General features: G+C 38.6%; 1 long non-coding RNA gene across 1 annotated transcript; it reads right to left on the bottom strand.

The window, feature by feature from the left end:
• Positions 1–428: 428 nt before the first annotated feature.
• Positions 429–5,972, bottom strand: LOC143420516 (uncharacterized). The gene is made up of 3 exons (XR_013100348.1): positions 5,649–5,972; positions 1,732–1,906; positions 429–533 (listed from the first exon to the last, which is right to left on the bottom strand). It is a non-coding gene; the product is annotated as an uncharacterized LOC143420516 (long non-coding RNA).
• Between the last annotated feature and the right edge of the window lie 4,576 nt (positions 5,973–10,548).

Below are 10,548 nucleotides of genomic sequence, written 5' to 3'. Positions count from 1 at the left end.
GGAGTTCTTAACCTTTGGGGTCATTATAGACAAATAAAAGCTCATTTTGATCCTATAAGTAATGTCTCATATGAAATATTCAAGGATCCAAGCCTTTTCCAATTAGTCAGACTGTAGGTGGTCGATAATGCTGGTATGACTGCATTCATTGTGGATAAATGTGACCATCATCCCGTCAAGTACAAGGCTGCTGTCTGTGTTTGTGACAGGGTAGGAGGGAGCCTTTAGTGTAAAGTACATCTAACAAATGGGCCAATGAGTCAGTCACTGATGCAAAAGTACCATTTCATTCTGTGCAATTTAAGGTTTTTAGAGTCACATATGAACATATTTAATAGTTTTGAATTTTCATTTCAAAGTGACACATTGCTAAAAAAAAAAAAAACTAAACAAATAAAATAGCAGCTGAAAAACATTCCTGAACTGTAGCGATTACCTGACTAAAGTGTTGAGTCAAATGTCTCATGTAGTTGGATTTGATATTCAGTCTTTAACTTCCCAGGTCTCTAGTACAAAGTCCAGTTGATGTGTCACTGTGAACACAGGAAAGGTTAATTGTTGGGTAGTTGCACTGCTAATGAGTGCTTGTCCTGGGTTTTCAGGGAGTTCCTCATCTATAACAAGTGGCTTATTCCCAGTAGTGAGAACTCAACTGCTCTGCTGGAAAACTTTTAACAATGTCCTCCCAACATTTTCTGGAGTTTGTGTCTGAAAATGGCTTTAGTGATCATCCATTTGGAATCTTTTTTTTATGCCCCAGTCACACAGGCTCAGTAACTCACTGGCAACCACTGGTTGCCCAAAACCTCCTTGCAATTGCTTTGGTTGCTAGCAGATTGCCATCGTCACCTATAGTTTGTGTGGAAGACACTGACTCCCATGAAAACACTGGCCAACTACTTCCAAGCGGCAGTAAAACTGTAACCATAAACTGACTGTTTTCCTTTAAGGTAAAAGGTGCTGTGTTGAAAACATATTGGCTGCAGCAGTAAGGGAACTTTTACTTTAAAGGCAGATGTTCTTCAGTCCCAATATGCAATGCGCTTTATTGACTTTCGCTACTGCTTGGGGAGTAGTTAGCCAGTGTTTAACAACACAACAACATTTAGAAAAATCTGCATCAACTGGTTGGGGAATACAATTTTTTCTCAGTAGAAGTTTTCAGTAGTTACCAGAAGTGTTTGGCTGCTGCTTCACAGATCATGCATTAAAATGTACATCTTCAACAGTGCCTGGTGCACCTAAAACCCTCACAGATTTGCAGTTACCTAAAAACTCTTAAAAATACCATAAAGTCAAAAGGAGCTGTAAAACCAAATGGTTTAAAACATGATTTATAGCTTTTCGTTAAATGAACAGTTTAGAATTATAGTATTTGTACGATAACGTTATAACGACATAGATATATGAAAGGTTAGTGGGATCAGTGTAAGTGGCTTCTAACACCAGTTATACAAGTGCACAGTTTCGCATGTTTTCCTAGAAATTTAATGCTTTTGCATGCTTTATTCTACATTACACTATGTCAAACTTTTCTCTCCCCTCCCAAAACAGTTGGTGCTTATTACTTCATAAACTGAAATAGAAGTAATACATTAAAAAACATTTTTTTAGATGCCCTTCACAGACTAATCCTGTAATATACTTTGCTCAAGTTCTTCTGGCTGTGAAAGTCGCACTTGCTATTGTTAAGAAAAGTGTCTAATCTTCCCACCGTATCCCTGAAGTCACCTCAGTTGGTGCAGGGTGGAGCAGGTGACAGCTGAAGCCGAGGGATTGGTGACGGTGACTTTGACGTGGGAAAATATCGTGCCACTGCTGAGATTAAACAGCAGCTGAATCAATGGGGAGTTTGCCTTATGAATATTGCATGAGGGGCGTGTTCCCGACAACTCTCTTCAAAGCCCTGAAAGAGGAAGCACAAACAAGGTATATTCAGCTGGAGGTCAGCTTGTTGGCCTTTGGACACGAGCATAAAGAGTGAAATAGATGAGGGATTGATGCAAGGACACAAAGAGTTGCAAACTTGCGATCAGCGTGACATGGGTATGGATTATAAAAGTTGAAATAGATCATTTACTTCACTTTTCTCTATTGAAGACAACATTTCAAAACTCTCATTTTCTACACTTGTAATATCTAAACTGAATTCAGCGTCTGTGGACCTTTCAAGGTGATGGTTAAATAAAAGAAACAAAAGGAAAAACCTCAAAAGTGACAAAGAAAACTTTTGTTCAAACAGAGGCAGTTTTCATGACGGATTTATGGCACTACAGGTCTAATAATCAATTATCTATCCACAGTGCGGTCTCTGCAAAAAGTTTTCATCCCTGCCCACAATTCCACAATTATCCATTATAATCGCATTGTACCAATACAGACTGAAGTTTATGAAATACATCACATCAGGAATGTGAGAAGGCAAACCAGTCAAGGTCAGCAAAAACAAGATTCTCCCATGTAGTTTATTTTCATTTAAACCACAAAACATGCAACAAATATTTGATAAAAATTAACTTTGATAAGTTATTCAAACTATAACGGGACCACGGTAAGTTGTGAATGGTAAATTGTGACTGAACAGGCAATCCATAACATATGTCATGGATAGTATTTTTTCTGGTTGAATGAGGACAGATTTTTGGACATTTTTCACCTTTAAAAAAAAGTCAGTAAATGTAATTGTCACTGTCTGATGTATGAGTTAGGCTGCCTACAATATGCTTTAAGCAGAGTCCCCCAGAACAAAGAAACAAATGTAAAAAAATATGGGATCTGCTGTTGCCTCTGGGGCAAGGGTTTTTTGGGCTGAGCCCAGACCTGCCTTGTGCCTCGCCACATTGGTCATGGCAATGCGGGGAACAGAGAGGTAACTGACCCTAGGCTTGTGGCTTTGAGTTTTTTGTATTAATTTTTGGGTTTGGGACAAGTTTAATTGTTTTGCTTTATATGTAGCAGATATTTTCTGGATGGCTTCTTTGTTTATGATTAGAGACTCAGTTTAGGCTTTAGGTTTCATAGTTTTTGTTTTTGCTACCTTTCACAGTCTAGTTCCCGTTTGTGGTTACAGTTGTAGTTTATATTTAATTTTTTGATTTTCAGTTTATCCTGACTTCCATGTGTTTTTCTGCGTCTTGTATTTAAGTCTCTGTCTGTTTTAGTCTTTATGTCTCTGTTATGTTACTTCCTGTTTTATTTCAGTTTTTGTCTAACAGTGTTATCATCTTATCATCTAAGTTCATATCCAAACATCCTTGGACAAAATATTGATAACAAGTTGCTCTCCAATGCATCTGTTGCAGTGTGAATGTAAGATATGATGCACACAACAAATGTTTGTATGAATAGGTGTGAATGGGTGAATAAGGTATGTTATATAAAGTGTTTTGAGTTCTCAGGCAGTGCAGAACAGCTCTATAGAAGAACCAGTCCATTTACCACTTTTATGCTTGATTAGTTTCAGCCGTGTCTGGTTAACCTTATGTTTCCAATCTTCTTGATTGCCTCTAGAGAGTTGGATTCGGTGACTTTGCTTTTTCATAAAGACTTGGATTTGGATTTTTTGTAACTCTCTGGACAATTAAACATTAAATGTTTACTTTGTATTTGACTCCTTATCTCTTAGGTCTGCAAAAGCAATCACCATTCTACATTTTTAAAGCGTGATGATCTGCTGCCAGTGCAATATGGCAAAAGTCTGTGGCTCAGAATCATTATTTTTATTATTTTATTATTATTATTATTCAGATTATTATTTTTTGTGTGTGTGTTTTAACATTTGCTTTCACGTTAAGTTTGGACACCCAAACCTAAAAGTTAAAGAAAATTGTGGTTTATGTTACAATATACTGCTACAGCTGCAGTTATAATTTCTCCTTGTGGCACCACCTGAAATGACTAGTGGTATCATTCTTCTTAAAAGCACCTAGACAGAATAAAAGTCAAAGGTTAAAATGAGGAGGCCAATATTCTAATATAGTAATTAATTTAAAAATTGTTAATCAATGCAGTCTTCTGAGCAACTGACCAACACTGCAAACTGTCATTCAATTTTTCCACACTCACCTTTTGAGTAGATTTTTTTCTCCTGTGATAACACTCCAATCAACGACTGATTTACTGTTTTACGTTTTACTAGAGCGGGTGGAGCCTGTCACCTCTGGGTGGCCGTTTTCATGGTGAGAGGTTGCTAGCAGTTTTCTGGCATGACTGTTCAAAAGCTACAGTACTGATGGGACTGATCTTTAAAAAGAAAATCCAGCGTGCACCCCATTATTCTTTTCTTTTATCCATTGGCTTCACCAAGTTCAGCTTAATAGATTTTGTCTAATTCTGTCAGTAGACTAACATCATGTGATAATGTGTTAACCTTAAACAGCTTCAGTTAAAACACAAGTATCCAAAGAATTTAATGAGAGAAGAAAAAGAGTCCCTAAACTTGAACCCTGTACAACATCCTTAAGGATTTATTAATGTTATGTGTTTTTCCTCAGAAATGTTTTTAACTTAGCTGAAACTAGTTTCTATGGTAACGTGTAAATACTTCCAATGGAAGCTGAGGGAGGTTGTCTGTGTCTTGGAGACATCCCTCTCAGCACATAACAACAGGTTCACTATGTCATTGTGAAAACCACTAACAAGCAGCCTGTTCATTAACACCTAATTCCAGTTTAAGAGCTCTGATACCAAATGCAAATGCCTCCTATTTAATAAGAGGACGAATATTTATGATGCCAGAGTTCCTGAGTACGTATAAAATAAAACACATCACTGTTTCTTTTTCAGAATCCAGAAATCTTTGGTTTTTCCAAAGTAAATCTGGCATTAATTGTATTGATTCAGCTGAGCAAAGTGCATTTAATGAGGCTACATGTCTTTCTCTTTTTTTAACTGATGTGTTTTGGGTTTGTTTTTTTTCCTGGATAAAGCTAACCATTAGCCTACTTTGGTTTTCAAGCTTCAAGCCGCTTGAGGTCTATTAAGTAATAATAGCTTCTTGCAATTGGTTTCAAATTCAGAAGTCTCTGAAGTGGGAAACTTTAGTTGTAGGTATGTGGCAATGATAGCAAGTGCTAAGTTACCACAATTTATGAATTAAAAAGTGGGAAAGCACTGACTCGCTACCTTTAGCTCTACAGACGTTTTAAGGCCTTTACACAAGAACAGCTTTTTCCTGAAGCGGGCGAATCTTACAATATTTCTCAACACTGGAGTTATATTACTTTGGTGAAGCACCACAGATAATATACTAAGAAAACACACACATGCACAAAAACCCACTGTAATATTGTTTTATACAGGCACAGTTTCACAATTACATGCATGATAGAGGAGCTCATTGAATGTACATACTCATTGTCAGGAGCAACTTGCTCTAAAGGTAGTCCAACGCTTAATGGGTGTTCTGATTTCCTCCTTTTTTAAAATTTGAAGGGTTAAAAGTTTAGTCCTTAGTTGACAAACAGACTAACCACAAAACCCAGTGAAACTGCCACTGAAAGCTAAAAGCTTTCAGTTCCACGGCATGCAATTAAAATGTCTCAGACTGCTTAGTCTTATTTATTATTTAGGCTCATCTTCTCCCACAAGTGCTCAATTCATACATGTAGTTTTCCATCATAAAATGCTAAAGTGTCGGTGATACTCACAAACCACATCGTATTCACAGCACAGCCTTTGTTCTCACGCACATTTTTGTAACTGAAGCCAGTCGTGTTACAGGACCCATCAAAAGACCCTCGATGCAGCAGTAGTTTAGCAAGTTTAACGTCCTGTCCACGTAGAGCTGGAACACCTGCTTAGTTTGGACCTGGTGATATAATTCTGTCCTCCAGTCAAGTCTGTTGGGAGCTTGATTTCTGAATACCATGGCATATGCACACAGTTATTTTTCATTCAGAATGACACCAACAAAGGGCTGACCCTGAGCTTCTATTGATTTCAGCTGAATCATATTCAGCCAGTTTTATATAATTTCTATTCAGCTTTGTTTGGTGCTTTCTTTCAATGTTGACTGCTGGTATTTAAACCCACCGTTTCACAATCAATGTTTTATTATCAGGCAGATGAATATTTCTGGCCACAAAAACCTGAAGTTGAGACCTTTATAAATAAGCCTTGTATGTCCTATTGACAGCCCTGTGTGATTTTTACATGCGTGTGTTTCTTTCCCCCCATTTAATCATTAAAAACCCTCCCTTGGATGTTCCCATTTGGTAGGCAGATCCATTCTCTGCTGATTAGATTCCACTTGCCTTCAACTTAAAAGAACAGGGAAGCATGGGAATTCATTGCCGCTCTGGCCTCGATCAGGGAGCTCAGCTGTTGCTTGTTAATAATCACTGAGCACACCTGAGCTCCATCTCAGTGATCACCCAACGTAATTTAAAGACTCTAAATGCGACCAGTTTGTTTTTAATTATGTCCCTTCTGCTCAGATTAATTAAATCTTCATGTGCCTCCACAATATTTTCTCAGACTGAATGTTTTGCGTGGTTCTGCAAGTGTATAATCAACTGAAGATGAAGGGAGTATTAAACACAGCTCCACCCACCTCTTACTGCACCACACACACACACACACACACACACACACACACACACACACACACACACACACACACACACACACACACACACACACTTTATTGAGCTTGTTCCAATTTGTTCTGTTAATTTACGAGGCAGTATTATGATGTAGAAACAAAACTAACATGGTGATACAGTATCATACTCACATACAGCCATTCCAACTAATCTGTGCCCCTTAACTAGCAAACATGTTAACATGGTCAATACTGTTATACAGTTGGCCAGCTTGGGTGGAACTGTGGTGCCATGCTCTCTGGCTCTTGTGGTCCAAAGACAAATATCAGGTTAACTGGTGATTCTAAATTGGCTGTAGGAGTGAAGTGGAACTAGACTTGTCCAGGGTGTATCCCAACTTTTGCCCTTTGACAGGTCATATGGGTCTTCATCTCTCCCATGACCCTGAATTTGATAAGTTCTTAAGAAAATGGATAGATGCAAGGAGTAGATGAGTTTAAATACCTGATTTGAACCATGAAGAAGGATAGCAGCAAGGTTTGCACGATGGTAGTGAGACCTGCTGCGATGTTTAGTTTGGTACTAGCAAATGTATAGGAGGCCAAGCCTGAGTTTGCAGGGTGGAAGATTTTCATTGGGAGTGATTATGGTCTGGACATGTGCAGAGGATGCACACTGTATATACTGGACAATAGATGTTGAAGTTGGAACTACTAGGCAGGAGGAAAAAGATGACCACAGAAAAGGTTTATAGATGCAGTGAAAGAGGACTTGCAGAGGGTTGGCGTGACACTAGAGCAGAGGTAGGCAACTCCAGCCCTCGAGTGTCGGTGTCCTGCAGGTTTTAGATGTATCCTTGATCCACTACAGCTGATTCAAATTGCTAATGATCTCCTCAACATGTCTTGAAGTCTCCAGAGGCCTGGTAATGAACTAATCATTTAATTCAGGTGTGTTGACCAAGGGTGAGATCTAAAATCTGCAGGAGGCCTGGAGTTCCCACAAGAGAATAACAGGGAGAGTAAGATAGAGGCAGATGATCCGTTGTGGCGACCCCTAAAAGGAGCGCCTGAAAGAACAATGATAACTATAGCCACCTTACAAAGGTGGCTAGAATGATTGGTCAGTTGCGATGTTAACCTTGAAGCAACAATATGATGTTACTAGAATGTTAAGATCATATCAGGTGGCTAGCTCAGTTACGTCCTCATTTAGCGTTATCTCTATATACCAAACTGAGGCAATTTTATACACCACACTAAGAAGTACAGAGTACAGAGTTTGTTTGGACATTTTGGGGTGTGCACCATTGCTCCTTCTTGTAATAGCCACCACCCCAAAGCGATACACCTGCATAGAGACAGCTATACCCGAGCATCACCTCCTACGAGCACCTATTTACGTTATTTCTCCCACAGCGTTTTAGTTTTTTTTTTTTTTTCAGTGACGATGAATAATAGTGAGCTCAAAGCCGTATAATGCACAACATTCTTTACCGGTCTGATCAATAGAGAGCGGTACGTCTCGGTTGAATGGATGAGTGTGTGTGGGTTCAGTGGGATGATGCTGTCATTACAGAATGCATGTTAATTGACTGTGCTGCATCTTCTTTTCTTCTCAGGGTTGATGAAAATTGCTGCCATCTACTTCTTTCCTAATTGGTTGTTTCTAATGTCTTCCTTGAGAGGTTGTTGAAACTCAAGACTGAGCCTGACACTGACTAAGAGGTTAGCCAGCCTGGAAAAAGATAGGAATAGCAATGATAGGTATTAAATATGTATGCAAGTAGGGCTTACTCATGAACTTGAGTACTTTGACGCATTAATTTGTATTTCTTTTTTACAGATACTTGAGATTTTGAATAGCTCTATTGTGGTCCATTAAGATGCTCCTGCATATGTGCTATTTTGTATTCATCCATAAGCAACAATGTCTACTTTGCAGGGGCCAACTGGTCACACGTTCTCCCATGAGGCCACAGTGCTATGCTTATTGCAAGCTAAGTAGCAAGTCGAAATAACAAGCTGCTAATGAGCCAGAAAATGTAGCCGGTGGACACAGATTAATAAGACAAAATTATTAATAACAGATTAATAAGACAAAATACGAGGAAAGCACTGAAGATTGTTCTGGATACCTTCTTGAATTTAATAACTGATGATTAGAACGGCGCAGTTTTAGTTTCTAAATCTAACTCATATTAAAAAATAATGTATATTATTGAAAGGAAACATATATATATAATTACTAACAATGCTTGCAGCACTTTGCGAACTTTAATTTGAGAAATGCCCTTTAATACTGCAGGTATTAATTGTTTATATGACTCAGAATGCCTTATAGTTTGCCCGTATTAAGTTATTCAACAGGTTTCATGGTGTTGTGATGTGCATTAATCTCCAGGTCTTAGTGCCACCATCCGAATAACTTGATCCTTTAATTAAAGATGTTGGTATTTGAACTTTAGAAAGGACAGGCTGACATCCAGCTTAGCTCATCTATTCCTCTTCACCCATAATGAGGCATGATGTATATTCTGCTACAGCCTTTTTAAATCGCTGTTATGAGATAGTTTTATTTGGTTTTAGATAAAACTATCGGTGTTTTATCAACATATGTATGTGAGTATCATGCAATAAATATTTTGGTATGAGCAAAGCGTCACGATGGTCTATAAATCTTAGAGATCAGTGGATTTTTATGAGGAGAAAAAAGAAAAATAGTTGGGGTGGAAAAAAAAAATGAAACAAAATGCAGCATGAAAATACTTCGGGGTGTCCAGCTTGTCATCTCGATGATTTTGACTTCAGTCTAAACTAGCAAGCCTGTCTGTTAGTGTTTCAATATTTGATGAGCCCTGGAGTAAATGATGAAACGATCCAAAAGAGATTTTATGAGAGAAACAGCCCTAACGAATTTATTGACAATCACTGTGACGAAATAAGGCAAACTCAGATGAAATAGTGCATGATGGGTGATGAGGACTGAATTAAAGTGAGGATTTAAGATTCAAGAATGAATATTTCTTTTTGCTCCGACTCGTTTATCAAAGGTTTGAATAGCAAAAGTGAGCATACCCCCCAACTCTCTCTGTACCAAGAGTCTATTCAACATGTAAGACTTGTCCTTGGTCTGCAGTTGCTCACATACGGTGTGGTATGCTTTGCGCTGCATTTGCAGAATACATAATACTTTTAAAAATAATTGCATTTAGCTTTAGGGTCTATATTCACAGTGTATTATTGCACACAGTCATGAAATGTAGGAGCTTACATCCAAGAGAGGATTTCTTAAAGCATTGCAATTAATGTTACCATATATTTAAAGAATACACTCAGTGTTGATGTCACAATGGGTTCTTTGCTACCTTTCTGTTAGCATGCTGTCTGTGCATATGTTTGCAAAGATGCAGTTGTTTCAATCCTGGATGCAGTCTGCCCTTTTCAATCATACTAATGCCATTTTATGCAATAAAAATAAAAGTAATGTCCACATTTCCACTGCTAAAAAGCTGTAGACCTTTCTATCATTTTCCTCCTCCCTACACACAAGTTTAAATCAGCTGATTGTTGTGCAAGTGGGCAGGAAAAGAAAAAGGCATGCTTGATGTTTTTTCTGTCTATGTATGTGTTATATATGTTCCTTCTTCCTGATGTTGCTGTCATTCGGAACCGCTACATCGATGACTACGGCCGTCTTCTTCCGTTTGTCTACCACCACTATGTCCGGTTGGTTAGCCACCACCATTTTGTCCATCTGTATCTCGAAGTCCCACAGGATCTTAGCTCGGTCATTCTCCATCACCCTTGGGGGCATCTCCCATTTTGACCCCGGGACTTCCAGGTTATACTTGGTTATGGTGTTCCATGTATGCCTTGCCTGCTAGCATCTTGCACCCTGCTGTTATGTGCTGGATTGTCTCTGGAGCATCTTTACACAGCCTGCACCTGGGGTCTTGCCTGGTGTGATAGACCCCAGCCTCAATGGATCTTGTGCTTAGTGC

The sequence above is a fragment of the Maylandia zebra genome, linkage group LG9 (assembly GCF_041146795.1).
Source record: "Maylandia zebra isolate NMK-2024a linkage group LG9, Mzebra_GT3a, whole genome shotgun sequence".
NCBI lineage: Eukaryota > Metazoa > Chordata > Actinopteri > Cichliformes > Cichlidae > Maylandia > Maylandia zebra.
The sequence above is the reverse complement of the archived record's forward strand: the minus strand, read 5'-3'. Positions and strand labels throughout refer to the sequence as shown.